The 21,218-nt window shown below is 51.3% G+C and overlaps 1 protein-coding gene across 1 annotated transcript in view; it reads right to left on the minus strand.

The window, feature by feature from the left end:
- The window catches only part of LOC141257813 (pecanex-like protein 2), a 1,433,759-nt gene that overhangs the window by 300,574 nt on the left and 1,111,967 nt on the right, over positions 1-21,218 (minus strand). The window lies entirely within an intron of this gene.

The following is a 21,218-nucleotide window of genomic DNA, read 5'->3' on the forward strand; positions in this document are numbered from 1 at the left end:
CGTTGTTGAGGGTACGGCAGATGTTTTGGGACACGTGCTTGTGTAGTGCGGGGATGGCACCCCGGGCAAAATAGTGTCGGCTGGGGACCGAGTACCGAGGGACGGCCACCGCCATAAGGTTGTGGAAGGATTCCGTCTCCATCAGCCTAAAAGGCAGCATTTCCAACGCAAGCAGTCATGAAATGTGCGAATTTAGGACTGTGGCCTGTGGGGCGTTGGCTGCGAATTTCCGCTTTCGTTCAAAGGTCTGGGATATGGACAATTGAATGCTGCGGTGGGACCTGCACATGGACGTTGATGCTGTTTCTTGAGAAACTGCCAGAACAAGTGAAGACTGAGAGGAGGGGGCATCTTTGCATACAGTATGGACAGGGGATTGCCTTTCACACACAACAGGGGGTCCTATTGCACGCACAACACCGGAAGAAGCAGTGGTGACACCCGCTGACACTGGTCGTGGACCCTGGGGTTCACCCCACAAAGTCGGGTGCTTTGCTGCCATGTGCCTGATCATGCTGGTGGTGGTCAGGCTGGTAGTTTTGTCACTCCTGCTGATGCTGGCATGGCAGGTGGTACAAATGGCCTTTTTGGGGTTATCAGCAGAGTCTTTAAAAAAATTCCAGACTCTGGAAGACCTACAGGTTGTACTGGCAACGCCCCTCGTGTTGGTGTTGCGGGGTACTGTTGCCTGCCTTCTGTGTGCAGCCACCACACTGCTTCTTCCTACCTGTTGGGGTACTCTGCCTCCCTCACCCTGTGTGCTGCTGGCCTCGCTCTGCACGTCCTCCTGCCACGTTGGGTCAGTTACTAGATCATCCACCACCTCCTCCTCTTCCACTTGCGCACCACGATCCTCCTCCTCACTTCCTGGCAATTGTGTCTCGTCATCGTCCACCTCTAGTGACAAATTGCCAGCGTTGACTTCCAGTGGCCGTGGCTGTTCAAATATTTGGGCATCGCAACATGGGATCTCCTCTTCCACCACTTCAAGCGGAGCAGGCGAGGGGCACAAATCTGGAAATGGACCAGTGAGCAGCTCTTCAGAGTGTCCAAGTGTGGGATCAGTTGCTGTCTGACGACACTCGGCATGGTGGGAGGAAGGAGCATCAGGGTGAGGAGGAGTATGCGGTCGAGACTCATGGCTACTAAGAGTTGACCGTGTGGAAGACAGACCGGAGGTGGTGGTGCCCAGGTAACTGGAAGTATTATCTGCTATCCAATTAATAACCTGTTCACACTGATCAGTTCGCAATACTGGTGTTGTTCTGTGCTTCCCTAGTAATTAGGTCAAGAAGTGGGAGCGAGAAGATGTGGCTGTTGGTTGTGGCACATTTTCACCTTGGCCACGGCCCCGTCCTCTGCACGCACCATCACCAGAGAGTCCATTTCCCGTCCCTTGCCACGCGCCTTGCCCATTGTAAAGGAAGTAAAATAGCTTACACTAGCACTATCAATGGAAAAAGGGTAATAAAAAGTAGATTAGAACCGTGGAAGAGGAAAACCACAGTTCTATTTTTCGGGCCTACACCCGACTCTTTTAAACAATCAGAACAATCAGAGAGAAATTATTACTGTTTTTCTTTACGGAAAAAATACCAAAAGCTGAATAATAGAAATTTTTAACCGTGGAATGGCAAAAGCACAATTATTGTTTACTGGGGTATACCAGACAATTTTAAATAGATATATTTGCTGCTGAACAGTGAGCGACACACTCAAACTGTTTTTTTTAGATGCAAATGGCCCAAAAGTGGTTAATACAGAGATTTGAACCGTGGAACTGCAAAACCACACTTCTATTTCTCTGGCCTACACCAGACTATTTTCAACAGATATATTTGTGTCTGAAAAATCAGGGAGACACTATTAGTTTTTCTTTACGGCAAAAAAATGCCAAAAGCAGGATAATACAGAGATTTGACCCGTGGAACTGCAAAACCACACTTCTATTTCTCGGGCCTACACCAGACTATTTTCAACAGATATATTTGTGTCTGAAAAATCAGGAGACACTACTGTTTTTCTTTACGGCAAAAAATGACAAAAGCAGGATAATACAGAGATTTGACCCGTGGAACTGCAAAACCACACTTCTATTTCTTGGGCCTACACCAGACTATTTTCAACAGATATATTTGTGTCTGAAAACTCAAGGAGACACTATTTGTTTTTCTTTACGGCTAAAAATGCCAAAAGCAGGATAATACAGAGATTTGACCCGTGGAACTGCAAAACCACACTTCTATTTCTCGGGCCTACACCAGACTATTTTCAACAGATATATTTGTGTCTGAAAACTCAGGGAGACACTATTTGTTTTTCTTTACGGCTAAAAATGCCAAAAGCAGGATAATACAGAGATTTGACCCGTGGAACTGCAAAACCACACTTCTATTTCTCGGGCCTACACCAGACTGTTTTCAACAGATATATTTGTGTCTAAACAATCAGGAGACCCTACTGTTTTTCTTTACGGCAAAAAATGCCAAAAGCAGGATAATACAGAGATTTGACCCGTGGAACTGCAAAACCACACTTCTATTTCTCGGGCCTACACCAGACTATTTTCAACAGATATATTTGTGTCTGAACAATCAGGGAGACGCTATTAGGTTTTTTTTTACGGCAAAAAATGGCAAAAGCAGGATAATAGAGATTTTTTACCGTGGAACAGCAAAACCACAGTTATAATTTACTGGTGTATACCAGACTTTTTAAAATATATATATTTGTGGCTGAAAAGTGAGCGACACACTCAAACTGTTTTTTTTTTAGATACAAATTGCCTGAAAGCAGGATAATACAGAGGGGTTTGAACCGTGGAACAGCAAAACCACACTTTTGTTTCTCTAGTCTACACCCGACTATTTTCAACAGATATATTTGTGTCTGAAAAATCAGGGAGACACTATTAGTTTTTTTTTATGGCAAAAAATGCCAAAAGCAGGATAATACAGAGATTTGACCCGTGGAACTGCAAAACCACACTTCTATTTCTCGGGCCTACACCAGACTATTTTCAACAGATATATTTGTGTCTGAAAAATCAGGGAGACACTATTAGTTTTTCTTTACGGCAAAAAATGCCAAAAGCAGGATAATACAAAGAATTGACCCGTGGAACTGCAAAACCACACTTCTATTTCTCGGGCCTACACCAGACTATTTTCAACAGATATATTTGTGTCTGAAAAATCAGCGGGACACTATTCCCTTTTTTTTTACGGCAAAAAATGCCATTAGCAGGATAATAGAGATTTTTTACCGTGGAACAGCAAAACCACAGTTATAATTTACTGGTGTATACCAGACTTTTTAAAATATATATATTTGCGGCTGAACAGTGAGCGACACACTCAAACTGTTTTTTTTTAGATACAAATGGCCCAAAAGCAGGATAATACAGAGGTTTGAACCACGGAACTGCAAAACCACACTTCTGTTTCTCTAGCCTACACCAGACTATTTTCAACAGATATATTTGTGTCTGAATAATCAGGGAGACACTATTAGTTTTTTTTTATGGCAAAAAATGCCAAAAGCAGGACAATAGAGATTTTTTACCGTGGAACAGCAAAACCACAGTTTTAATTTACTGGTGTATACCAGACTTTTTTAAATATATCTATTTGCGGCTGAATAGTGAGCGACACACTCAAACTGTTTTTTTAGATACAAATGGCCCAAAAGCAGGATAATACAGAGGTTTGAACTGTGGAACTGCAAAACCACACTTCTGTTTCTCTAGCCTACACCAGACTATTTTCAACAGATATATTTGTGTCTGAAAAATCAGAGACAACTTTATTAAAATGGAACGCAACCGACCCCGCCATGCAGCCTGGAGGACTGCTGCCGAACACTTTCCGGGTGGAAAGTAAAGTAACCAAGTTAAATGTTAAACCCTTCTGTGTTTCAGCACACAGGAACGGGTATAGCGGTTCGCTCTATCTCCGTTAATTGCACGGGAGAAGAGTGACCGGGATAGCACCTACTTAACTGAAGAACCACTCCGTGTTAAAACACAGGGAGCGGGCTTCAGCGGTTCACACAATCTCCAAGAACAGCAGGGAGACTTGCGACCGGAGGGAAAGCAGTAGCCCTGTCTTCGATACAGGCGCTACGCTGTAGGGATTGGCACTAAGATGCGTGTGACTCACGCCGACGGATAAGTGCCCTCTGCCGGCGTGCTACCGGACAGAGGAGCGTTTCTCCACGTGGTCCTGCAGGCTGCTCGGGGTGTAAGGCGACCCCCACTGACAGAGCCAGTCTGCAAGGCGAAGCTACCTGCCTACTTTCACTAGCCTGCCTCTATGGAGCTAACCTGCCTAGCGGAATCTACATGTGGAGCAAAGACGTCCACACAACAGCATCATAAGCTCAAATGATCTGAGCACGTCGCCATGTTTGTGGGCGGGCCTTTTAAAGACTAAGCTCTGCCCACCGACGCGCCATTGGTGACGTTACCCGTGGACCAATCATGCAGTGCCAGGTCACCGGGTCAGGTGGGTGCCAACCCACCAATCATGATCCGCCAGGTCACGGACATGCTCAGTGCGGCAAATCCTGGACTTAGATTCCACAAGCCCTGTCTCCCTCTGCAACCCAGGGGGGGGACACCAAAAGGTTAATAAGACGGGTATTTGTACAGTGTGAAGGAGGAAAAAAAAAACAGGATTTAGATGAAAAAAAAAGGATTTTTCCTGGCCCCCGAAACCTGGAGCTAAGTCCAGCAATTTCAGCAACAGGAGCACACAGGACTGTAATGCAGCGTTTGCTGGTATAACCACTGCGTCTCCTATACAGCCTGCCTGCCTGATATCTGGGATGGATATTTGTCCTGAGAAGGACTGTTTGTTTGATCTGGCAGCCTTTACAGACCCTACACTAACTATTTCGCAGTATATATCTCTCCCTAAATCAGCAGCGCTGTCCCTACACTGTCTGATCCCAGCCGTCTGTGTCCAAGATGGCGGCGCCCGGTTTTAAATACTCGAGGTGACGCTGTGCGGCCAGCCAATCAATGTAATGCCTGCAACCAACATGGCTGCGGCATTACAGTGACTGGCTGGCAATCCCTGCATGTTCATTGGCTCTGTAAAGAGCGCCAAACATGCAGGGCGGAGACCCGAGCTCCCTCCCGAGTAACCCAGAAATGCTCGGTGCTCGCCGAACATCCCGAGTAGCGTGATGCTCGGGCGAGTACCGAGCAGTGTCGAGCATGCTCGCTTAACACTAATAATAATACATCAATTACATACAATTGAGAAAATTTAATGAAAGAAGCTACCAGAATGTAGTATATGATTAATAATGCATGTGTAGGAAAATTGTATTACAATGGAACTGTGATACAGTTGAAAGCAATGATGGAAAAGGGAGCTATCAGCTGACGCTCCCTCCTCCATCATTCTACCTATGCGTATTTATTTTTTTTGAGTATTTGTTTTTTGAATGTGGGCCTCAATATACTGTATAGAGGAATAAGTGGGGCCCGTTATTCTGTATGGAGGACTATGTGGTGCCCATTATTCTGTATGGTGGACTATGTGGGGCCCGTTATTCTGTATGGAGGACTATGTGAGGTCATTATACAATGTGGAGGACTATGTGGGGCTCATTATACTGTATGGAGGTGTGGCACCCCAGGGGTCTGGTTTCCACAGTAATAGCAATATTATGTCTGAGAGCAGGTGGGAGGTTTCCTGGTCAGACATCCTATGCATGCCACACCTCCTGCCCAGTCCTGGGAGGGGAAGAACTTCCCCTATATAAAGCTGGGGCTGAGGCTCTGGGGAAGTCATGCTAAAAGGAATCAGGGGCTGGCAGCTGTAGAGCTCGCCCTGATTGAAGAGTTACCACCGGACCCGGAGTCCGAGGCTGTGGGGACTAATCCTTACCCAGCAGCAGAAACCGACCGGCAGGGGATTTCAGGTCCTCTGGCCAAGAAACCCGAAGGCACGGTCACACGCGTGGGACCAGCACCGCCGTCGTGGAGCGGAAGCCACTAGAAGGCCCCGAGTCACCGGCCATACGGGTGAGCACCACACGGTACACTCAGGGACGTGGGCTACTTTTACCCGCCTCTAGCAAGGTAGCCAGAAGAGTACAATTAGTTGGGGAGGCCTACAACTCCGCCTGGCCAGGGGAAATCCCATCTGCTCAAAGACTGACCAGGCCCCGATCGCTAGCCAGTACTCCGGGAGGGTCTATCTTTATCACCAGTAAAGACCCTGAACTACACCGCATCGTCTCTGAGTGGTTCCTGCTACCCCCATCATCCACGTCGGCTGCCCTGAGGCCATACCCCTCCCGTTGGGGGTTATACCATCTACGCTGCACAATCGTACCACCGGCCTCAGCGGTCTGCCCTGCAGCGGCAGCTCCATAGCTGCATTCAACGGGTGGCGTAGTCGTCCAACATCTACTGCTAATACTCAGCCACACAGTTTGACTCCCTGGGCACGGACTGGGTCACCGCCACGAGACTACTACCCCCAACAGGCCCGGCTCCGGGTAGTCCCCGCGTGCGCAACGCTACACCAAGTAGGCCCAGGGGCGTGTCAACTTTGGCGTAGTCGGCAGGATTTCGTGCCCGCAACCACCGGGTACTGCGTGCCTGAAAAAGACTGTTCAAACTTACCAGTGGTGAAGATTCCCGCCATCCGTGGAGGTTTCCCGCCATCCGGCGCCATCTTCTACCTTCTTCCCGCCATCCGCGAAGTTTTCCCGCCATCCGGCGCCATCTTCTGCCTTCTTCCCGCCTTCCGTGGAGTTTTCCCGCCGTTGGACGCCATCTTGAAGACGCCGCGCGGGAAGAAGAGGGGCGTGGACTCCGAAAGCGCGCGAGAACTGAAGCCCCGCCTCACGTCCGGACGTTGCGTAAGGTCCTGGAAGGAGCCCAGCAGACGCCGACGTCACAGGAGCGCGACGGAAGGTCCTCGACCCTGACGATCCACTGCGGAGCCGCGGCCTATGGAAGAGGATCATCGCAAGGTAGGCCACGGTCCACTAGGGGGGGAGAAAGATGTCGGATACGGAGGAGAGCTTCACTGCCTCAACCCCCGCCAGCGCCACCGCTGCTGCAGTCATGCCTTTCACCATGCCCTATATCCCGGGAGCAGCCTGGCTACCCCAGTACTCAGGGGAGTCACATACCCTGAATGACTTTAAAGAAAAGCTGGATAGCCTCTTCCAGGTGTACCCCCTCACAGAAGAGCAAAAAGTGAGCATCCTGGTGGCCCAACTAACCGGGGCAGCCCAAAGGGAGGTAAAGTCCTGGCCACCTGGGAGGAGGACTGTCGCAGGGATATTAACCCGGCTGAAGGACACCTTTGATACCCGCACCTCAGCCGAGATTAAGCTTAGATTCTACGGGTGCAAACAGCGAGCACATGAGAATATAAGGGACTATGCACTAAACCTACAAGAGGCCCTGAGAGCCATTAAGCAGACCGACCCTGACAGCGTGGGAAACGAGGACAGGCTGTTGACCGAACAATTTATAGAGGGACTATATTGCAATGCCCACCGAACCCAGTTGCGGGCAATGGCCTTACAGGATCCTCATCTGGACTTTGCACAGTTCAAGGACAGAGCCATTCGGGTGCTCCGAGAACCGGCACCGGGTGGCGTTGTGGCCCACAGGCGCCCTACTACCGCTTACCACCAGGAGGCGGCGCCCTTGTCGGCAGGGCCTGTGGGAGCTGATGCGCAGGCTTTGAACAATGACCCGGCTCCAGACCTGCACCATCAGGTCCAAGAGCTAGCTAAAAGCGTAGCTGCGCTAACCTGAACTGTGCAGTCTTTACAGGTTTCTGCTCCAGGGAAGATCCAGCTGGCATCCGGACCGGAGGACATCCCGTGGCGTCGACCAAGGAGGACTCCACCGGCCAGAGGAAGACCCAGCGACCGATACAACGAGGACGGACAACCCATCTGCCGCCGCTGCAATCAACCCGGACATATGGCAAGGTACTGTCCTTTAAACTGGCACAACCTGGGGTAGAGGGCCAACCCCCAGGAATAAGATCACCAGGCCCATCGAACTGGCGTGACAAATATGTGGGAGGACATCCAGTCTTGCCTGTGGTACTGGATGGCATTCCTATGAGTGCCCTACTTGACACCGGGTCACAGGTCACCACCATCCCGTACGTGCTCTTCAAGCAGTACTGGAATGACTCGGATATAACTCGCTACCCTGACGACGACTTGAGTATCATCGCCAGCAATGGTCAACCCGTGCCACAGATCGGATTCAAAGAGGTGACCATTAAAATCGGTAGAGTCGAACTGGCAGCACAGGGACTGATCATTGTAGACATTGACAAGCGCGAGAGTCACCCAAAGATAACTCTAGGAACTAATGTGATTGAAAATTGTCTTGCAGAGGTGATTTTCATTTTACAGCAGGTTGCCAAGAACGCCAGCTCCGGCCAGCAGCGAGTGCTCCAAAAAGAGATCCGGGCACTGATGCAACGGCAACAGGTGGAACTCTCCGGTGGTGAGATTGGAAGCGTGAGAATGTGTGACCCTTTCCCTATTGCCATGCCCCCAAAAAGTGAAATGATGATTTGGTGCCGGGCAGCTATTGGTCTAAGAGGTAGAGACTACCAAGCAATGGTAGAACCCGTCTACTCAGACAGTAGGCCCACCATTTTGACAGCACGGCGGGTGGTTGATGTACGCCATGGGAGGGTGCCCGTTCGCATAATAAATATCGGGTAGAGGGAAGTGTACCTGCCCCGGTATGCTACGCTAGCCAAATTGTATACCATCAATCAGAATTCTGTACAGGCCGTGGAACCCTTGCCTCCATCTCAACCAGAGGAAGGTAACGGCTCTAAGAAAACAATAGAGGACTGGTGTCAGCAACTACATCTGGGTACTGACTCCACTCCCTCACACCAGAAACAAGGAGTCTATCGGGTGGTTCAAGAGTACGAGAGAGTGTTTAGTAAACACCCGTTAGACTTCGGGCGAGTAAAAGGGGTAGAACACCACATCCCCACGGGAGACCATCCTCCCATAAAGGAGAGATACCGACCCGTACCCCCTGCACACTACCAACACGCCAAGGGGATGCTTAGAGACATGAAGGAGGCTGGAGTAATCAGGGATAGCTGTAGCCCCTGGGCAGCTCCACTAGTCTTGGTTAAAAAGAAAGACAACACTATGAGAATGTGTGTAGATTACCGGAAAATCAACCGTATCACACACAAAGATGCGTACCCCTTACCAAGGATAGAGGAGTCTTTGGCTGCTTTAAAATCTGCTAACTTCTTCTCCACTTTGGATCTCACTAGCGGGTACTGGCAGGTTCCTGTAGCAGAGGCGGACCGGGAGAAGACCGCATTCACCACCCCGATGGGACTTAGCGAGTTTACCTGCATGCCGTTCGGACTCTGCAACGCACCAGGAACCTTCCAACGATTGATGGAATGCTGTCTGGGACACCGAAACTTCGAGACGGTCCTGTTATACCTGGACGATGTCATCGTCTACTCCAAGACCTACGAGGACCACCTGAAACACCTGGCGGAAGTGTTCGAAGCTCTGGCAAGTTACGGCCTAAAGGTGAAACCCTCCAAGTGTCACCTCCTGAAGCCAAAGGTGCAGTACCTGGGACACGTGGTGAGTGCTGACGGAGTGGCTCCCGACCCTGATAAGATCACCGCAATTAAGGAATGGCCAAGCCCCTCCAGCGTAAAGGAAGTGAGGCAGTTCCTCGGGTTGGTAGGCTACTACCGAAGGTTCATTCCCGGTTTCACCAAAAAGGCAGCTCCTATGCAGGACCTCCTGATAGGCCAGTCCAGGAAGGCCAAGAACCAGAAGCCACCCTTCAGATGGGAGAAGCTGGAAGAAGAGTCCTTCCGCCAGCTGAAGATGGCCCTCACGGGGGATGAAATCCTGGCGTATCCTGATTATAGCCAGCCCTTTATCCTCTACACCGACGCCAGTAACATCGGGCTAGGAGCCGTACTGTCCCAGATCCAGCAGGGGAAGGAACGGGTAATTGCTTACGCCAGCCGAAAACTGCGACCCACCGAAAGAAACCCTGAGAATTACAGCTCATTTAAGCTATAGTTCCTGGCAGTGGTGTGGGCAGTCACCGAACGCTTTAAGCACTACCTCGCTGCTTCCCGGTTCACCGTGTACACGGATAACAACCCGTTGACACACCTGGACACTGCAAGACTCGGTGCCCTAGAGCAGAGATGGATGGCCCGCTTGTCCAACTATGAGTTTACAATCAAATACCGGGCAGGACGCTCCAATACCAACGCGGACGCCCTGTCCAGGATGCCGAACCTACCGGACGTAGGGGAAGATTCAGAGGAACTGGAAGAAGTTGAACTCCCCGCGTTCCACCGTCATGGGACTATCCAGTATTCACACCGTGTAAGGAGTAAGCAATCCGCTACGTTCAACCCATTACCTCATTACAACTGGGCGGAGACGCAAGACAGTGACCCTGCCGTCCGACTGGTAAAGGAGATGCTGACTCGGCCAGATGCACGCCTTGACCCAGACGCTCCGGAGGAAGCCAAGCAACTGTGGGCTGAGAAGAGTCGACTGTTCCTTTACAAGGGGAAGTTGTGCCGCAGAATGGTTAACTCCCGGACGCATGAACTAATCTGGCAAGTAGTGGTGCCAAGAAGAGACGCAGCTATGGTGATGGAGGCATACCACGACGGAGCTGGGCACTTCGGATGGAAGAAGCTGGAGTTCCTGCTGCGCGGGCGGTTCCATTGGGTAGGCATGAGAGGAACCATCGAGAGGTGGTGCAGAGACTGTGGCCCATGCAACCTAAGAAGGAGGGACCGTGCCAGCCAGAAGACTCCCCTGCAGTCCATCATCACCAGACAGCCGTTGGAACTGGTAGCCTTGGATCATGTAAAACTGACCCCAAGCAGAAGTGGCTACGTCTACGCGTTAACCATCGTGGATCACTACTCCCGGTTCTTGGTTGTCGTCCCCGTCAAGGACTTAACGGCTCAAACAGCAGCTAGAGCCTTCCAGCAGCACTTCTGCCGTCCGCACGGATATCCGGAGCAGGTGCTGACGGACCAGGGGCCTGCCTTTGAAGCGGAAGTCTTCCAGGAGTTCTGCACCCTGTATGGCTGCCGGAAGATAAGAACAACACCCTATCACCCGCAAACTAATGGACTTTGTGAGAAAATGAACCAGGTGGTGATAGATCTTCTGAAAACATTGCCCCTGGAAGAACGTAGTCTGTGGTCTGAAAAGCTGCCCGACCTGGTGGACCTATACAACCACATCCCTGTAGGTTCCACCAACTGTACCCCGGCTTACCTAATGAGGGCAAGACCTGGTAAGCTTCCTGTTGATCTGGAGATGGGAGTCCTGACACCCGAGGACACTTCACCAGAAGCAGACTGGGACACAGAGAGGCAGCAGCAGTACCGGAAAGTACAGGAGAGCGTGGAGCGAATTCTCTGTCAAGCTAGGGAAAGACAAGAGAAAACTTACAACCAGTATGCTCCCGCTGTTCCCCTGGTGCCCGGAGAGCAGGTCTTGAAGAGGAAAAGACGGCTCCACAAGTTGGACGACCAGTGGGAGAAGGACCCGTACACCGTACTGCCCTCAAGCCACGACAACCCAAAGATCTGTACAATCAGTAAAGACGGAGGGGAAACCACAGCCATTGTATCCCGGGATCACCTGAAGAAGTGTCCCGAACAGCTACGGAACCCTGAAGAGGAACAAGAAGACCCTCGACCCGTAGAGGAAAGGGAAGATATGGTTAGTACTGTGCTCGGAGACTTCCCTCGGTCTTGGACTCAAGTCAATGGTGCTGTTGTGGTACCCGTCCTCACGTTCCTCCAACCAGCATCCCAAGTGCCTACGGAGACACAGGTAGAGCTGGAAGAACAGCCGGTCCAGGAGGCAGAAGACCCCACACAAGCAGACCAGGAGAATCAACCCTCTGCTTATAGTGAGCCTGCCATACCCCTAGTGAGCCAAAGAGTCCGTAGACGGGTGCCCAGTTTACCCTTGACAGCTCCTATACCCTGTAGCTCAGGACCAGTCAGCCAGCTCCGTAGGTCCACTAGGGTCACTAGAGGCCAGTTGCCCATACGGTGGAGGATCTAAATGTTCAAGCTATTTTATTAATGTTTACCTGTTTATTGTTGCTTGTGTATAATTATGTGTTTCTAGTTATTTGTAGGAGTCTTTGGTGGATTTAAAGGGAATCCTTTGTGCATATAGTTGGAGCGTAACCCAGGACGGACTAAAAGACTGATAAGGACTCGGGGCAGGACAGACCCCTACCTGGTTACGTCTCCCTGTTTTTGGTGAAATGGACACCCTTGTTTTCTTCAAAGACTGCACCCGGTTGCGGACACGCCGTGACCATCCTAATGTTTTTCTTTATTGCGTTGTTTCTGTTTGTAATTTGTTATGTTACAAAAATATGTTTAGTCTCGGAGTACTAAAATTCACTAGGGGGGATTGTGGCACCCCAGGGGTCTGGTTTCCACAGTAATAGCAATATTATGTCTGAGAGCAGGTGGGAGGTTTCCTGGTCAGACATCCTATGCATGCCACACCTCCTGCCCAGTCCTGGGAGGGGAAGAACTTCCCCTATATAAAGCTGGGGCTGAGGCAGGGTTGGAGAGAAAAAGAGTAGAGAGAGAAGAGGAGAAGCAGCTATAGGAAAGAAAGATCAGGAGCTCTGGGGAAGTCGTGCTAAAAGGAATCAGGGGCTGGCAGCTGTAGAGCTCGCCCTGATTGAAGAGTTACCACCGGACCCGGAGTCCGAGGCTGTGGGGACTAATCCTTACCCAGCAGCAGAAACCGACCGGCAGGGGATTTCAGGTCCTCTGGCCAAGAAACCCGAAGGCACGGTCACACGCGTGGGACCAGCACCGCCGTCGTGGAGCGGAAGCCACTAGAAGGCCCCGAGTCACCGGCCATACGGGTGAGCACCACACGGTACACTCAGGGACGTGGGCTACTTTTACCCGCCTCTAGCAAGGTAGCCAGAAGAGTACAATTAGTTGGGGAGGCCTACAACTCCGCCTGGCCAGGGGAAATCCCATCTGCTCAAAGACTGACCAGGCCCCGATCGCTAGCCAGTACTCCGGGAGGGTCTATCTTTATCACCAGTAAAGACCCTGAACTACACCGCATCGTCTCTGAGTGGTTCCTGCTACCCCCATCATCCACGTCGGCTGCCCTGAGGCCATACCCCTCCCGTTGGGGGTTATACCATCTACGCTGCACAATCGTACCACCGGCCTCAGCGGTCTGCCCTGCAGCGGCAGCTCCATAGCTGCATTCAACGGGTGGCGTAGTCGTCCATCATCTACTGCTAATACTCAGCCACACAGTTTGACTCCCTGGGCACGGACCGGGTCACCGCCACGAGACTACTACCCCCAACAGGCCCGGCTCCGGGTAGTCCCCGCGTGCGCAACGCTACACCAAGTAGGCCCAGGGGCGCGTCAGAGGACTATGTGGGGCCCATTATACTGTATGAAGTACTATGTGGGACCCATTATACTGTATGGAGGACTATGTGGGGCCATTATACTGTATGGAGGATTATGTGGGTCCCATTATTCTGTGTGGAAGGCTGTGTGGGGATCACATTTGGGGCATCATACTGTGTTGCGGTCACCATACTTTTCCGGGAAGGGGGGTACAGTAGGGTCATAATACCATGTGTGTAAAGAGTACCGTGAAGGAATTCACTGTGGGGGTATCATACTGTGTTTGAGGATACTTTTGTGGGCATCATACTTTATTATCTGTATTATTAATTCAAGGTTTTTATCCTTTGTTATTACATATTTAAATTAGGCCATTGGGCCATATGCTTTTTATTGCTCTTACATAACATATTATATTATTCTAGTACACCTCATTTGTGATTATGTGTTTATTTTATTCTAAGATCTATTAATTAAAATGTACAGTACTTTGCTCGTGGGACAACCCCTGTATCTATGTTTCCATATGAAAAGGTTCATCGTTATATTTGATGATAAGGAAAAACTTCCTCAATTGTAGGCATTTTTTTAATATATATCAAGGTTGTTCAAGCTTTAATTTTGTCCCTCTGTGTATTTGAGTTTGACATCCCTGATCTATAGGGTAAGTGACGAGCAACCGCTGTCAGATACCAAATAGTGTACACAAATCACCAGCACTGAAGATAGCCAGGGTAAAGCTAGCAAAGCAATAAGAAATGCAAAACAGAATATCCATACAGACCGTGTTGTGATGAAAGTACTCTGGGAAAAAGTTATACACCCAAAAGACGAGCTCCCCCCTTTCAGCCATGATCCCTGGCCCTATGACTGGTAGTGTTGTTCCAATCACTTGATGGGAATTGTCAATTCAGTCATTTCCTTTGAACACATTGAGCAGATTTAACAAAAATGGCGGCCTATGTTGGGGTTTTAATAAAAAAAAAGCACAATGGCATAAGATGTGTGTAAGGCGTCAGTCTGTGGCTGGATTTGAAATGGGTCCAAGACCTTCTGTGGCCTCCCATTTCAGTCCAGCCAGGGCTGATTCTGCTCAGCATCATCATCAGCCCCAACACCTAGCTGGTCCACGAGACGTACAGATTGTCTCCTGTGTATTGGTACCTAGCAATGTTAAGCATGGGTTGCAGAGGGAGACAGGGTGTTTGGAGTCTAAGTCCAGGATTCGCCGCACTGAGCATGCCCGTGATCTGGCGGATCGTGATTGGTGGTTTGGCACCCACCTGACACTGTGACTTGGCACCGCCTGATTGGTCCACAGGTGCCGTCACCAATGGCGCGTCGGTGGGCAGGGCATAGTCTTTAAAAGGCCCGCCCACAAACATGGCGGCGCGCTCTGATCATTGAGCAAGTGTTGCTGTGTGTGGACAACTGTGATCCACGTAGTTTCTGTCAGGCAGGCTAGTTCCATAGAGGCACACTAGTTCCATAGAGGCAGATAGTTTCGTCTAGCAGTCTGGCTCTGCCAAAGGGGTCGCCTAACACCACGAGCAGCCTGCAGACGTCCTATCCATGGCTATCGCCTGTCAGATATGTGGAGTTGTACCCTTCAGTCCTGTAGCACGCCGGCTGGAGGCACGTGTACCCGTCGGCGTAGTCACACACGCATCCTAGCGCCGCAACTGTAGTCCCTGTGATGTAACAGGACTACAGATAGTTTTTCTCTGCCTATCTCTCGTGCTGCTAACGGAGATAGAGCGAACCGCTATACCCGTTCCTGTGTGCAGAAACACGGAAGGGTTTACCATTTAAGTTGGTTGCTTTACTTTCCACCCGGAAAGTGTTCGGCAGCAGTCCTCCAGGCTGCATCGCGGACCCTGGGGTCGGTTGCGTTCCATTATAATAAAGTTGTCTGCAACCGCCCTCCTAACAATGTGCTTGATTTATTAAGAAGCGCGCTCCTCTTAATAAATTAGGTATATGCAGTTTAACAATAAAATACCTATAAAATTTACATCTTGCTGTATCCACCTTTATCTGGTCTACAGCAGTTATCAAGGCAAAGGATTTTCCTCTCAGCTTTATCAATTAATGGTAAACAGGTGAGCAGCTCCTGCAGCTGGTTCCTTTCGTACTTGGACCCACACCATACTCTGATCCCCACAGTTGTTCCTGCTTGCTGCACAAAGCCCCAATGTGAGCGGCTCTGTGATGGGTTTGTGCTTTCTTGGGGTAACTGTCCGTCTTGCAATGACTGCATATAGGAGCCGTATTTCTTTTTTAAGTTCCTTAAAGGGGTTGTCTGGTCCTCGGCTAAAAGTCTGCAGAATCTTGAATCTTCACAACATGCACATTACATACTATCAGGATGCTCCAGTGTCAGCGGCGAGAGCAGGTGTACACGTGACCATAAGTATTCCAATTGCATACTTGTGGCCACATTCTGACTAGACGTGCACAGCCTCACTTAATTCACTTATATTGAGTGAGGCGGTACACATCTAGACGGAAAGTGTGTGTGTAATTAACTCTTTGTAACTTTTAGGAATAGTATAGATAGATTGCTAATGTTCGATTTGTTGTAGAATATTTTATTTACATAGATGTTCAATTTATATTTGAGGATTGTCAATTTATTTTATTTATTTGAATTGCATGATGCGTAGCGTTAAAGAGAAACTGTTAGCTGATACACGCTGCCCAATCCGTGGGCACACAGTTCAAGAGACTGCTATTATGAAGGATTTCTCAGAGGGACTGGGATTGACTACAAAAGTCAGCTGCTATGTTGGGTTAGTGACATTATAGGGAGGACATTGAGATTGTGAAGATGCCTCAAGTGACAATGTCAGTGAAGTAATTATTATTAAACTATGTTTTTCTCTGAAATGCCACAGTGTTTCAGAGTTAAACATGCATGGCAGAAATTGTGTAGCCAGTGTCTGATACATGTTGCCCGTGGATCGGCCAGCATGTATCAGCTATCAGTTTCTTTTAAATAATTTAAATCTCCATTACCCCTGCTGCCTTTATGTGGATCTGGGCTCTGCTCCATTGACCTTGGCTCGCTGACCTCTGTTGTGCTCCACATTAGGCTTTATAGGTTGCCCGACGTGCAGCATCATCTCCCTAGGCCTTTTAAGACTCATTATGACACACAGCTGTGTCTTCGGATAGTTATTGAAAATTTAGTTTGTTATTCTCCTCCTCCTGTGCATGTGTAATGCAGGTGTCTGGATGCAATGCACTGACAACACAAGGCAAAGACAGTCAGTGAACGATATAATTCTTATTTAAAGGGAACATGTCGCGCCCTTTATTGCTATTAAACTGCTCCTAGTGTCTTGTTAGTGATGCACATTGCAGCACTAACATGTTTATCTTAAGCAAAATGACGCGCCCCCTGGGACATATTCCTTTTTGAGGGGAATACCCGGTACCGGATCAGATGGGGGGGGTTGTAGTCTCCGAGCGGCTGTGACCCGGTCCCGTGCCCAGGGCGTCAAGCTAAGTGTTATGTGGCAGTCCTACAGATGTTATTAAAGTTCTTTTATGTCGACTACGCCACCCGTTGTGATGCGGTCACTGTGGCCGCCGCTGCAGCAGGGTCCGCTGAGGCTGATGGTGGATGTGCAGCTTGGTGGGATAACCCCCAACGGGAGGGGTATAGCCTCAGAGGGGACAGGCGCAGAGGATGGGGGTTGTGGTGGTGCGGTGCAGCCGGCAATGAAGACAGACTCGGGTTGTGCAGTTAAGGGTGTTTACTTACTGCTGATGTTCCGGTCACTCCAGCTGCTAGTGACCACCCGAGCCGTGCTGCGTCCACCAGGTCCTGGATCCAGCCAACCCCCAAACAAGTCCGGAGCGTGGCCCTGAGCTCTCCCTCTGTCCTTTCTTCAGCCGTCCCCACCAGTGATTCACCTAGGTCCAGCTCCCTCGGGCCTTCTTTTGGGACACCCTTGGCCCTGGGTTCCCTGACCCTTCATGTGGTGTGCCTTCGGGGTGAATGTGGTGGGTGACCGTGACAGACACTGCCCACGGTCTCCGGTCTCTGGCTGGGGAATGTCTTTGCCCCCACCAGCTTGGGTTCCGGTACCCTCTTGCTGACTCCTCACCCGGTGCTCTAATTTGGGTTCTTGGGTCCCTTCAGTCTTCCCCCTCTGGGTCTTTCTCTTTCTTTCTCCTCTCTCTCTCTCCAGGGCTGCTGTTTCCTTCTCTCTCTCCAACTGACTTGTTCTCAGCGTCTGACCCTGATCTAAGTTGGTGCCCTCCTTATATATCCCTCTATGTGTGAGCTCAGGTGACCAGCACCCAATGAGCTCCTATCACTACCCAGACTGCTCCCCCTATCTGCCCCTACACTACATGGGATGTACCACCCCCCTCCCACTCCAGCCAGGAACAGGCTCGGTTGTACCTGCACATTTCTAAGTGGGAGTACCGTCGGCCTGCTCCTCTGGAATGGGATGTATGTAGTGCATGCAGTCTATCTGAGCTCAGTTCCACACTCCTTCCTTACCCGGGAGTGGAATATCACACCTCTGGGTTGAGGTGCAATACCCCTGTAGCAGCCGAATCCTCAGGGTGCTACATTCCCCCCTGGTAAATCACAGCATGTCCTCGGGCTGTAAAGACAAAAACACCAAAACATACAAAATTTTTATATAAACATATAAAACATATAAGACATTATATATATAACATATCTTATCAGATAAAACTTTCTCGTAGACTTCTCTTGTCTCTGGTTCCTCCTCCGGACACTGTGCAACGTGTGTCCGGGAAAAGTGCGACAGTCTCTTAGAAAATCTGGTTTTCTTATAAAACCGGTAGGGGGCGCTTTAGGACGCGCAACTATATACAGGGAAGTTGGAAGTTGGCCGCTCTCAGTCCTCGGCCAGGTAGAGGGAAGGGAATGGCTGCTCACAGTCCTCAGCCTGTAGGATGAAGGGGTTAACGGGTAAAACAGTTCACTGGTCCCAACGGGGACTATTTTAGCAGCAACAACAGTTCCAGTTCCTTTATACCCTGATTGGGTAACTATTTACAACACCTGCTCTGCCGCACTCAACGGCGTCTTCCTCCTGCTCTTTCTTGATATGATGTTTCTTCAGACCCGTCCGGGTCCTCTGGCTATGGGCGCGGTGGTGTTAGCGCCCGGGTTGCCCGGGCCTTGCGGCCAGGCCTGGGGTATCTGGAAGGTGAAGGGCACCGTAAATACGGCGGCGCCCTGTGCTACCTGGCCTTGCGACCAGGCCGGAGGCTCCGCGGAGGTAGGGGGCGCTGTTGGTGGTGCGGCGCCCGGAGGTACTAGGCCTTGCGACCAGGCTGGTGGTACTTCCTGCTTTGTCACGCTCCGGGTCGGGGCGCGTGACGTCACAGGGGTCGCTGCGGCGGCTTCCGGTCGGGGCCTAGTCCATGGCGGTGACCTGGCGGCTACGGGCACAGCAGGGGGACTTTCGGGCTCTGCGACGGGGAGCTGGGGCAGGTGAGCGGTGTCACGGCTTGGGGTATAGGCGTCCCCTTTACCTGCCTCCATGCGTTCGGCTCCCTCCTCGGCGCCGTCTCCGGCCTTGGGTCCTCCTGCGCCATCCTCAGAGGCGGTCTGCTTCCTCTTCCAGGGTAGCGTGCTCCGCTGACTGGTCTCTGCGTGCTGAGCCATCTCCCGGCTCCACTCCGCCAGTATCTCCCGCTGTACCCGGGCCATCCTCCGTGCGAGGCCCTCCAGGGCTGTTTGTGCACACTCCCGGTCTCGGGGGAGCTGCGCTAGGATCTCCGCTAGACCTAGCGGGGTTGTGGACTCTAGCAGGCTCCTGACCATCGGGTCGGTGCTGCTCTGCTCGGCTTCCGGCAGGCTCCTGGCCAGCGGGCCGGTGCTGCTCTGCCCTCCTTCCTCGGTCTCTAGCAGACTCCTGGCCAGCGGGCCGGTGCTGTTCTGCTTTCTCTCCATCTCCGGGTAAGCTCCTCCGCTACTCCTTGTTAGACCTCTTGCCTCCGGGTGCGCTCGCTCCAGACTGCTCCAAGCGACACCCATCTTTGTTCTCTCCTTTCGTCTCCTCCCACTTCGAGGGCGGTCCCGGGGCAACTCGGTGACTGTCAGCTCCAGGGGGAGTTCTTTCACGCTGACAGACACCTCCAGCATCACAGTCTCTGTTGGTGGGGGCGGTTTCCACTTTTGGCGCCATTTTCTGTCCTGGCCCACGATGGGAGGTGGCCTCCTGCCCTCCTTTGGCACGCCCATAATGGCGTCCGCTGCTCTTCCAAGGCGGGAAATCTGCGGTTTTGGCGGGAATCGCTTCCCAGTGGCGGGAAACTCTGCAGATGGCGGGAACAAGCTGGAAATGGCGGACAATCGGCGGGAAACGACTGGTGATGGAGTCCGATGGCGTGGACCCTCCGGAACCGGCGGGAGACTTCTTTCTGAGGTAAACTTGCACTTTTCTTCAGGCACGCAGTACCCGGGTGTTGCGGGCACGTAATCCTGCCGACTACGCCAAAGTTGACGCGCCCCCTGGGACATATTCCTTTTTGAGGGGAATACCCGGTACCGGATCAGATGGGGGGGGTTGTAGTCTCCGAGCGGCTGTGACCCGGTCCCGTGCCCAGGGCGTCAAGCTAAGTGTTATGTGGCAGTCCTACAGATGTTATTAAAGTTCTTTTATGTCGACTACGCCACCCGTTGTGATGCGGTCACTGTGGCCGCCGCTGCAGCAGGGTCCGCTGAGGCTGATGGTGGATGTGCAGCTTGGTGGGATAACCCCCAACGGGAGGGGTATAGCCTCAGAGGGGACAGGCGCAGAGGATGGGGGTTGTGGTGGTGCGGTGCAGCCGGCAATGAAGACAGACTCGGGTTGTGCAGTTAAGGGTGTTTACTTACTGCTGATGTTCCGGTCACTCCAGCTGCTAGTGACCACCCGAGCCGTGCTGCGTCCACCAGGTCCTGGATCCAGCCAACCCCCAAACAAGTCCGGAGCGTGGCCCTGAGCTCTCCCTCTGTCCTTTCTTCAGCCGTCCCCACCAGTGATTCACCTAGGTCCAGCTCCCTCGGGCCTTCTTTTGGGACACCCTTGGCCCTGGGTTCCCTGACCCTTCATGTGGTGTGCCTTCGGGGTGAATGTGGTGGGTGACCGTGACAGACACTGCCCACGGTCTCCGGTCTCTGGCTGGGGAATGTCTTTGCCCCCACCAGCTTGGGTTCCGGTACCCTCTTGCTGACTCCTCACCCGGTGCTCTAATTTGGGTTCTTGGGTCCCTTCAGTCTTCCCCCTCTGGGTCTTTCTCTTTCTTTCTCCTCTCTCTCTCTCCAGGGCTGCTGTTTCCTTCTCTCTCTCCAACTGACTTGTTCTCAGCGTCTGACCCTGATCTAAGTTGGTGCCCTCCTTATATATCCCTCTATGTGTGAGCTCAGGTGACCAGCACCCAATGAGCTCCTATCACTACCCAGACTGCTCCCCCTATCTGCCCCTACACTACATGGGATGTACCACCCCCCTCCCACTCCAGCCAGGAACAGGCTCGGTTGTACCTGCACATTTCTAAGTGGGAGTACCGTCGGCCTGCTCCTCTGGAATGGGATGTATGTAGTGCATGCAGTCTATCTGAGCTCAGTTCCACACTCCTTCCTTACCCGGGAGTGGAATATCACACCTCTGGGTTGAGGTGCAATACCCCTGTAGCAGCCGAATCCTCAGGGTGCTACAAAAACATCCCAATATTTAGCGAAAAAACTCACTTTTTACACTTTGATGATTGCCC

The sequence above is a fragment of the Phyllobates terribilis genome, unplaced genomic scaffold (genome assembly GCF_046119375.1).
Source record: "Phyllobates terribilis strain yellow unplaced genomic scaffold, ASM4611937v1 Scaffold_3__8_contigs__length_932513732, whole genome shotgun sequence".
Lineage (NCBI taxonomy): Eukaryota > Metazoa > Chordata > Amphibia > Anura > Dendrobatidae > Phyllobates > Phyllobates terribilis.